The sequence below is a fragment of the Solanum pennellii genome, chromosome 7, assembly GCF_001406875.1.
Source record: "Solanum pennellii chromosome 7, SPENNV200".
Taxonomy (NCBI): domain Eukaryota; kingdom Viridiplantae; phylum Streptophyta; class Magnoliopsida; order Solanales; family Solanaceae; genus Solanum; species Solanum pennellii.
In genome coordinates this window covers 67,529,024-67,537,213 of record NC_028643.1, presented here as the reverse complement: position 1 = coordinate 67,537,213, position 8,190 = coordinate 67,529,024, and the positions used below count along the sequence as shown (strand labels likewise).

The window sequence follows — 8,190 nt, the reverse complement described above, 5'->3', positions numbered from 1 at the left end:
TTATCAAGTTATAGCATATTAACTAATAATAAATTAAATAAAAAAAATTATTATATTATTTAACTAATAATTATTATTTTTAAATAATTAATTTTATTTATTCACTTACCTTTTATCAACAAAACCTTTTAAATTATTACTGATTAATCAATTACCTTTTTAATATAATTAATAAATTATTAAATATTAATCAATTACCTTTTAATATTTTTAATATAAATATAAATTATTATTTATTGAATATTAATTAAACTTCATATTATAAGTTACCTTTTAAAAAACAAAATCTAAAAATTAGGGATTTTATTTGAGTAAACTAACCACCCAATAACTACCCACCCCATATTAACCTCAATACACTCAACCTCTCCCACGACTGAATATCTTCCCCCAATACACTCCCACTATCCCCACGCGTAAAAATCTTCCATATTTCCTAAAAAATCGCGGCTGAAACATCAATTCAAAAAAAAAAGTCAGCCACTTTGTTATCTTTCTCAATCTGCATCTTCTCCAAAATCTCCCATGTAAGTTCATCCTAAAACAAAAATGTCAAAGAAAGGTAGGGAAATTCCAAGAAAAAAGAAAAAAGATTTGTCCATGAGGAAGACGATTTTCATGCTCCTTCATTCAATATATTGTCACAGTCTGAAACTCAAAAATCAAAGGGAAAAAAAAAAGAGCCAAAGGAAAGAGGCAAGAAGAGGAAAGGAAAAGAAAATGTAACATCGTCAGAATCCGATTCTGACTTTGTTGATGTAGTAAAAAATACAAAATCAAAAAAATCAAAAGGCGTTGAAATTGGTCGTTCACCAACGAAGTCTTCAAAAAAAGATGCAGAGATTCAAGAAAAAAATGAAACAAAACAAGTTGATAAGGTTAGTAATAAGTTTATTTCAAAATTGAATTTACAAAGTGTTGTTTTAGTGTTTTTATTTTTTTATATATTATTTGTCAATAGTGTACTACATGAATTTCGTATGATTTATATATCAATTTAGTATTATTTTATTTTTTCAAAATAAATAACTTTTTTTTGAAATCGAATATGTATTTTATTATTATATGAATTGTATATGAATTGTGTATGAATTGTGGCATATGTTGTATAATTGGAATTGAACAGTGACATCTAGTTGTATGAATTGTGTATGAATTATAGACTATAGATGTATGAATTGTGTATGAAATTGTTATATAAAGTTGTATGCATTGTGGATGAAACTGTGGCATTAATATTGTATTTTTTTTGTTTGAATACTGTATGAAGTTTTTGTATGATTTATACATGAAATGATTTGTGGTATATAGTTGTATGATTTTTTATGTATAGTTTTATAGTATATAAAATATAATAATTCAGTTTTACAAATTTTATAGGAGAAGAAGGTTCAAAAACATTTATCTTCATGTATCAACATGAATGTGTTCGCTGATTTGTTGACCTTCCTCGGTCAAGATAAGTTCAACAATTTTTACAAGAAACTCCATTTGAATATTTTTATGATTTACATAACATACAGATCCAATGTCAATTGTTGCGCCATATTTTTCTTCTTGAATCTGAAAATGACAGGGATGATATGTTCAGTATCAATGTAAATGGTACAGAGTTACATTTTGATTTAAAAGAGTTTGTCACTGTAATCGGTCTAAAATCTGGTCCAATTTCTGATTTTATTTCTGATCCATCTGTTCCAAATAGATTAATTTCAGAAATTTTTGGAGAAATGGACAAAGTCCCAAAGTCAAATTTTTACAACAAGTTTAAATTGGAAAACTTTTGGAAAGAACATGATCGTTTAAAAATCGAAATTCTGTACTTCATTTCGTCATTCCTAACTGCATCAGACCCTTCAAAAACAACAATTCCCAAGTTATATTTTGATTAGTAGAGTCTGGCCAGTATGCTCCATGGGCGAATGAATGTTTTAATTTAACACTTAAAGCGTGCACTGAAAAATTCAAAAATAATCCTTCGTCGTTCAAGTTTAGCCAGTTTCATATAGCATTGCAGGTACGATTTTAGGAGTGTTGTCATCCATTTGACAACACAATTGCTATCCATGCTTCAAATCGCACACCGCATATCTTGAACTGGAAGACAACAAATGACGTTATTTTTTTTGATGATTTGAAGAAAACGATTTTCTGAACAGATGGCAATCAGGTAAATTTTTATTGATTGTAATTAATTTAATTATAAATAATTGCATGTTCTGATATTTATATTTTATATAGCATAAATTCAGAAATATGATTTTTACTAAAGAAGAGTTAAATGTCATGGATGAGACCATTTTAAATCAATCTCCCACTCAACAAGATTCTGAAGAGCAAGGAACATCGGTAAAATAGGGCATTGAAGTTGAAGAAAAATACGCTGAGTTGAAAGCAGAAATTGCAGAGGTACAAATAAAAATTTTCGATAAAAATATTTCAAAGATTTTAAATTATACATATCAAACTTACTAATATTTTATGAACAGGTTAAGGCGGAATTGAAAGAGCTCAAAGCTAATGTTAGTTAAAATAACATTTCAATTTAATTCTATAATCATCATATGTTTTATTTTTATTATGCTAATATTGTATTCTTCATACATATAAAAGGTTGACAAGCACATGGTTGAAATAAAGAATTACGTTGATAATTCGACTAAGCTGATAATTGAAGAAATTAGATTGTCAAGAGGTCAACAACGGGTATGTAATAAAGTTTGTAATGTGTATGTATGAAAAGTGTATACTTATTGTATGAACTAATCTATTATTTTTTTAAGGTAAATATAATGTTTTTAAAATTTTAAGTTATTTTTTATTTAAATAAATTAGGATGATGCCACTCCAAATGTTGCACAATCCGAAGAGATTAGATTGTCAAGAGGTCAACCAACATCGGATGCACAACAACGGGTATGTATCAAACTGTGTAAAGTTATGTATGAAAACTGTATAATTGTTGTATGAATTCATATATTAGCTTTATGATAAAGAAACTGTTTTTACAGTTCAAACTGCTTTTTAATTTATGATGATGTCACTCCAAATGTTGGACACTCTGAAGAGATTAGAATGTCAAGAGGTCAACCAACTTCGGATGCACAACAACAGGTATATATCAATGAGTATAAATTTATGTATAAAAACTGTATAATTAATGTATGAATTCATATATTAGCTTTATAATAAAGAATCTGTTTTTACATTTTTAACTGATTTTTAATTTAGGATTATGCCACTCCAAATGTTGCACAGGATGATAAACTTTCAACTGAACAACCTTCTATTTTAATGGGTGAACACGTTCATATTTCAAACACAGATGGCATGTTATATACAATTTTATGACATTTACGTTCTTTTACAAATTTGTTTTTATATAACGAGTTTTTTCTTTTCCAGATGAAGGTCAAAAGTCAATTGGTGAATTTTTCAATGCCGACTTACCTGGATCATCGACTTCAAAATCACCTACTTTGGATAATTACTCTGATTTTACCATGACACAAATCATTGCACTTGATCCAATTTTAAACGCTATCACAACACCAGATGTGCAAACAAGACACATGAATCCCGACAAATATGAATCTTCTCCTTATATTCTACTGTCGGAAGCCGAAAGCAGTTCGAAGAAAGTTCCAATTTTTTTCACAATAAAACATTCGCAAGTCACAGTGGATTTGATCTTCCAGCTGATATGATTAACCAGTTCAACAAATGGCTTATGAAAGACATTTCAAAAAGGCGTGGCAGATATGGATATATATAAATCATATTATTTTATTTTTTTTAACAATATGAAATTCAATACAACATTTATTGCAATATTCACAGGAAATAAGTATATACAAAGGTGAAAAATGTCTTTCATCCTCAAATGGACTTTGGCGTTGTCAAAATTGCAGAAAAAGATTTTTTCCACGTAATGAGTCAACTGGGCAGACCTTGGGAGGATGGAGTAAGACAACTAATGTATTATTAATGTATGAATTATGAATGATATAAAATTAAATTTACAATAAGTTTGTATGAAATGTATATGAAAAATGTATATACGACTAAATTGTGTATATACTGTATGCATTTACTGATATTTACTATATTACAATGTCTGAAAAAAGCATGTGTTTAATTTTTTTTATTTGTAACAACATATTAATATAATACTGTATTATCTTCGAAAGAAGGCAAAATACTCCCAAACACCTGTTTCGTACAACATTGTTGACTGTTGGTTTATGGTGTGGATTGATAACATTGAGAAATAGTGGAGATTGTCAGATTATAACATGAGATGAATTGCCTCCGATCACGATGTTGGTCAGTGCGTTAGAGTATTTAAGCTTCTTGCTAACATTGCTTGGGACAGAGTTGATGAACTCATTATCCCTGTCAATGTTTCTGAGAAATATCATTGATTTCTTGTTGTATTCCGTATCAAGCGTGATGTCTACATATTTATGATTCGCTGAGTGGAGGAGATGTTCACAACAAATTAGTGAAAAAAGTTGTTGATAAACTTGCAACAATGATGCCATTGTTTCTGGCAAGTACAGAGTTTTATGGCAAACGGCTTGATTTTTATGCAAACAATATCTCTGAATATCAAAACAAGTCTCAATTAGAACCTCTCGAAATCAAATATGAGACAGATGTTCCTCAATAGGAAGAAAGTTCCAAGTATGTAATCTCTATACTATATCTAATTCTTATATTTAGTTAATATAAAAATTTTATAATTTCATTTTTGTTACAGTGATTGTGGTCTGTACACCTCTTTTTTTTCTGAATACATCAGTAATGTTATTTTTGATTTATCTGATATTGAAGTAGATGCAACATACATCTTCAGAGGTGTGCAACTTTACTTTGGCACTATGCAAAAACAAAGAATGAAGAGGGAGCAATAAGTGACAGTGAAGTTACGGGTACAGTTGCAACCAAGTATGGTAGACCTCGCACGCAAAAAGAACAAGTTATGGACACCACCAATTATCCCACTCCAAGAACACGGAATAGAAAATGAAAAAAGTTAAATGCACGTTTTGAATTCTTATTGAAATATTTGTTATTTTAACAATATAACAATTTCTGTTATTTTAAATATTTTTTTATAATGATTAATTTATGTTATTTTCAATGTTTTTAACATTATAACAATTTATGTTATTTTAATGGTTTTTATAATATAATAAGTTATGAATTTCAATTATGCTTATATAATGTATCTATGTTACAATTATTTTTGTATGAATTTTGTTTGAAATAGATTGCAACTTTATATGAAATAACTTAAGAATAAATGCATGTATCATAATAGTTTATGATTGACATTATAGTTCAATGTATATTTTTAATGTATAAACATTGTATGAAATATGAATGCCATGTTGATTTTGATATATGTAACAGAAACCAATGATATATATATAAACATTGTATCAATATTTTATGAACATTGTATGAATTATGAATGACATACTGAACTTTGACATATGCAATAGAAACAAATGATATATATGAACATTGTATGAATACTGTATGAACTTTGTATGAGTAAAACCTGAACATTATATGAATGCAGTATAGTTCAATTTATATTTATAATGTATAAACATTGTATGAATTATGAATGACATATTGAACTTTGAAATATGCAACAGAAATAAATGATATATATGAACGTTATATGAATATTGTATGAACATTGTACGAATAAAAAATGAACATTCTATGAATGCAGTATAGTTCAATGTATATTTATTATGTATAAACATTATATGAATTATGAATGCTATATTGAACTTTGATATATGCAAAAGAAACAAATGATATATATGAATATTGTATGAATAATGTATGAACATTGTATGAATACAAACTGAAAATTATATGAATGGCAGTATATTTCAATTTATATTTATAAAGTATGAATATTATATGAATTATGAATGTCATATTGTAATTTAATATATGTAACATATACAAATGATATATATATGAAAATTGAATGAAAACTGTATGAAACATTATATGAATATCATAAATGTCAGTGATAACTACTGCACTCAATAAAACAAAATTTGTTTCTAACATTCAAAACAACATAATAACAAATTTAACATTATGAAATAATTGTTTTAGCACAGGATAATTTGAACATGTCTTTCTATTGTGTCCAACCTGACGACATCTACTGCAAGTCATTTTCGTCCTTTTGAATTTCACGTCATCAAACACCTTTCATCTTTCAAGTTTTGGTCTACCGTTGCTCTCTTTGGACCTGGTTGCAGAATTTTAGGCTCTGAAATATAACTTGGTATATACCATTTACTATTGCATGGGATAGGCTCGAACAGGAATAGCATAAGCATCTTTGAAATTCTTCAGGCTATAAAAAGGAGAACAGAAATCTGATTCATGCAATTTTTTATATCTGAGAACTGCAATTACATGACCACATGATATCTCATAATGTTGAAATCTCCCGCAACTAAACATCCTTGTGTTCAAGTTTACAATTTACTTCTTTGCTCCTTCAGCTGCAGCATGCAGATCAACTGTCGAATGTATCATCTTATTAAAAGTTAAAATGTGGTATTGTTAATATACAATCAACTAAAGTAAGTAAATTACATTATTTGTTATTCAATACAGTAAAATACATACCCTCATATTGCAAGACAAAGCAATACTTTTCTGTAGATAAAGATCATATTTTTTTGTTAGATCAGATGTTTTCTTATCAGCCTCCTCATTGTGCTTGTGAATCCACTTCTGAATTGTTATCCTCATAAATTCAAGAAGTGAAATTACAGGTAACCTCCTTGCTAACTTATTAACATTATTCAATGACTCGGCGATGTTTGAAGTCATGGTCTATGTGTGCTTACAATTCGAGTAAGCTCTTGACCATTTGCTATAACCAATATCAAACAAGTATGGTCATATGCGCGTATCTATCTGGTCTTTTTTACCATAATTTCCTCAAATTGTTGTTTTGTATAAGCTTTTGCCAATTTAAAAAATAAAATCTTCAAATCTTCAGTATTTCTATTGAAATTCTTCACCACATTTACTGACAGATGTCATATGCATGCATAATGTTCGGATTCGGGATATACAGTAGCAGTCCCTTTCCATATGCTTTCATTTCTATACGACATAAAATACATGTTTTGTCTAACTCCATACGCTTTCTTACACTGTTCAAAAAACCAAGACCATGAAGCATCGTTTTCAGAATTCACTATCGCATACGCCAACGGAAGTATATGACCTGATCAATTTTCTAAAAAAAATAACACACACATCAAATACAATTTATAAAATAATTTATTATATTACTTAATTGAAAAATTAAATAGGATAAAAAAATACTTCTCGGATCCATTGTGCTTGCAGTTAACATTGTACCACCATACGAACATTTTAATTTCGCCCCATCAACAACTACAATTGGCCTACAATACTCTCAACCTCTAATACAAGCTTCTAATGCAACAAATGCATATAAGAATTTATCACCTTCTTTCCTTTCTATTTTCAATACGGATCCTGGATATGTTTGCTCCAAAATGTACAGATAACCTGAAATTTTTATAGTTAAAATTTAATGGATACAAAACGAACAATTAAAAATAACACATACATCAAATACAATTTATAAAATACAAAAAGTATATAATTTCATACATGAATAATACAAAAACATTCGAGGTCATTAATATAACATACTATACTATCTTTTTTTCATTTAAACAAATAAAAAAAAATTATACTGAAGTATACAAATTTCATACATAAAGTATACAAGAAACTGCAAACTTCATTTCATTAGGATAAACTTTTTTTCAGAACATACTATATGTTACTTTTTTAATTTAAACATTTAAAAAACTTTTAAATTCATTCTTTATATGCAAATTACCCAGTAATCTGGCATATGACTCTGCTGGATCTCCGCGCACCAATTTTATTGTTTTTTCTCTAGCCCTCTGTGCCTGTATGTAGATCAACGAAACGCTATGCAATTTTAACATATCATCAGATATATCCTTTGGAGTGTATAACGTAGACGGATCAATATATTTCTCCATTATCAAGACAGCTACAGCGTCAGTTATCCCCTGACGCCTTACATACACTCGATCTCTAACAGAACAAGTGTGATGAGCATTATAC

The 8,190-nt window shown here is 28.3% G+C and overlaps 1 long non-coding RNA gene across 2 annotated transcripts; it reads left to right on the top strand.

The window, feature by feature from the left end:
* Positions 1-468: 468 nt before the first annotated feature.
* On the top strand, positions 469-4,057 carry LOC114078077. 2 transcript variants are annotated; one of them, XR_003579594.1, is made up of 8 exons: positions 469-878; positions 1,381-2,170; positions 2,242-2,409; positions 2,490-2,522; positions 2,614-2,706; positions 2,836-2,916; positions 3,012-3,114; positions 3,406-4,057. It is a non-coding gene; the product is annotated as an uncharacterized LOC114078077 (long non-coding RNA). The 2 variants fall into 2 exon arrangements; XR_003579595.1 differs by lacking the exon at positions 3,406-4,057 and adding an exon at positions 3,232-3,399.
* The last annotated feature ends 4,133 nt before the right edge of the window (positions 4,058-8,190 follow it).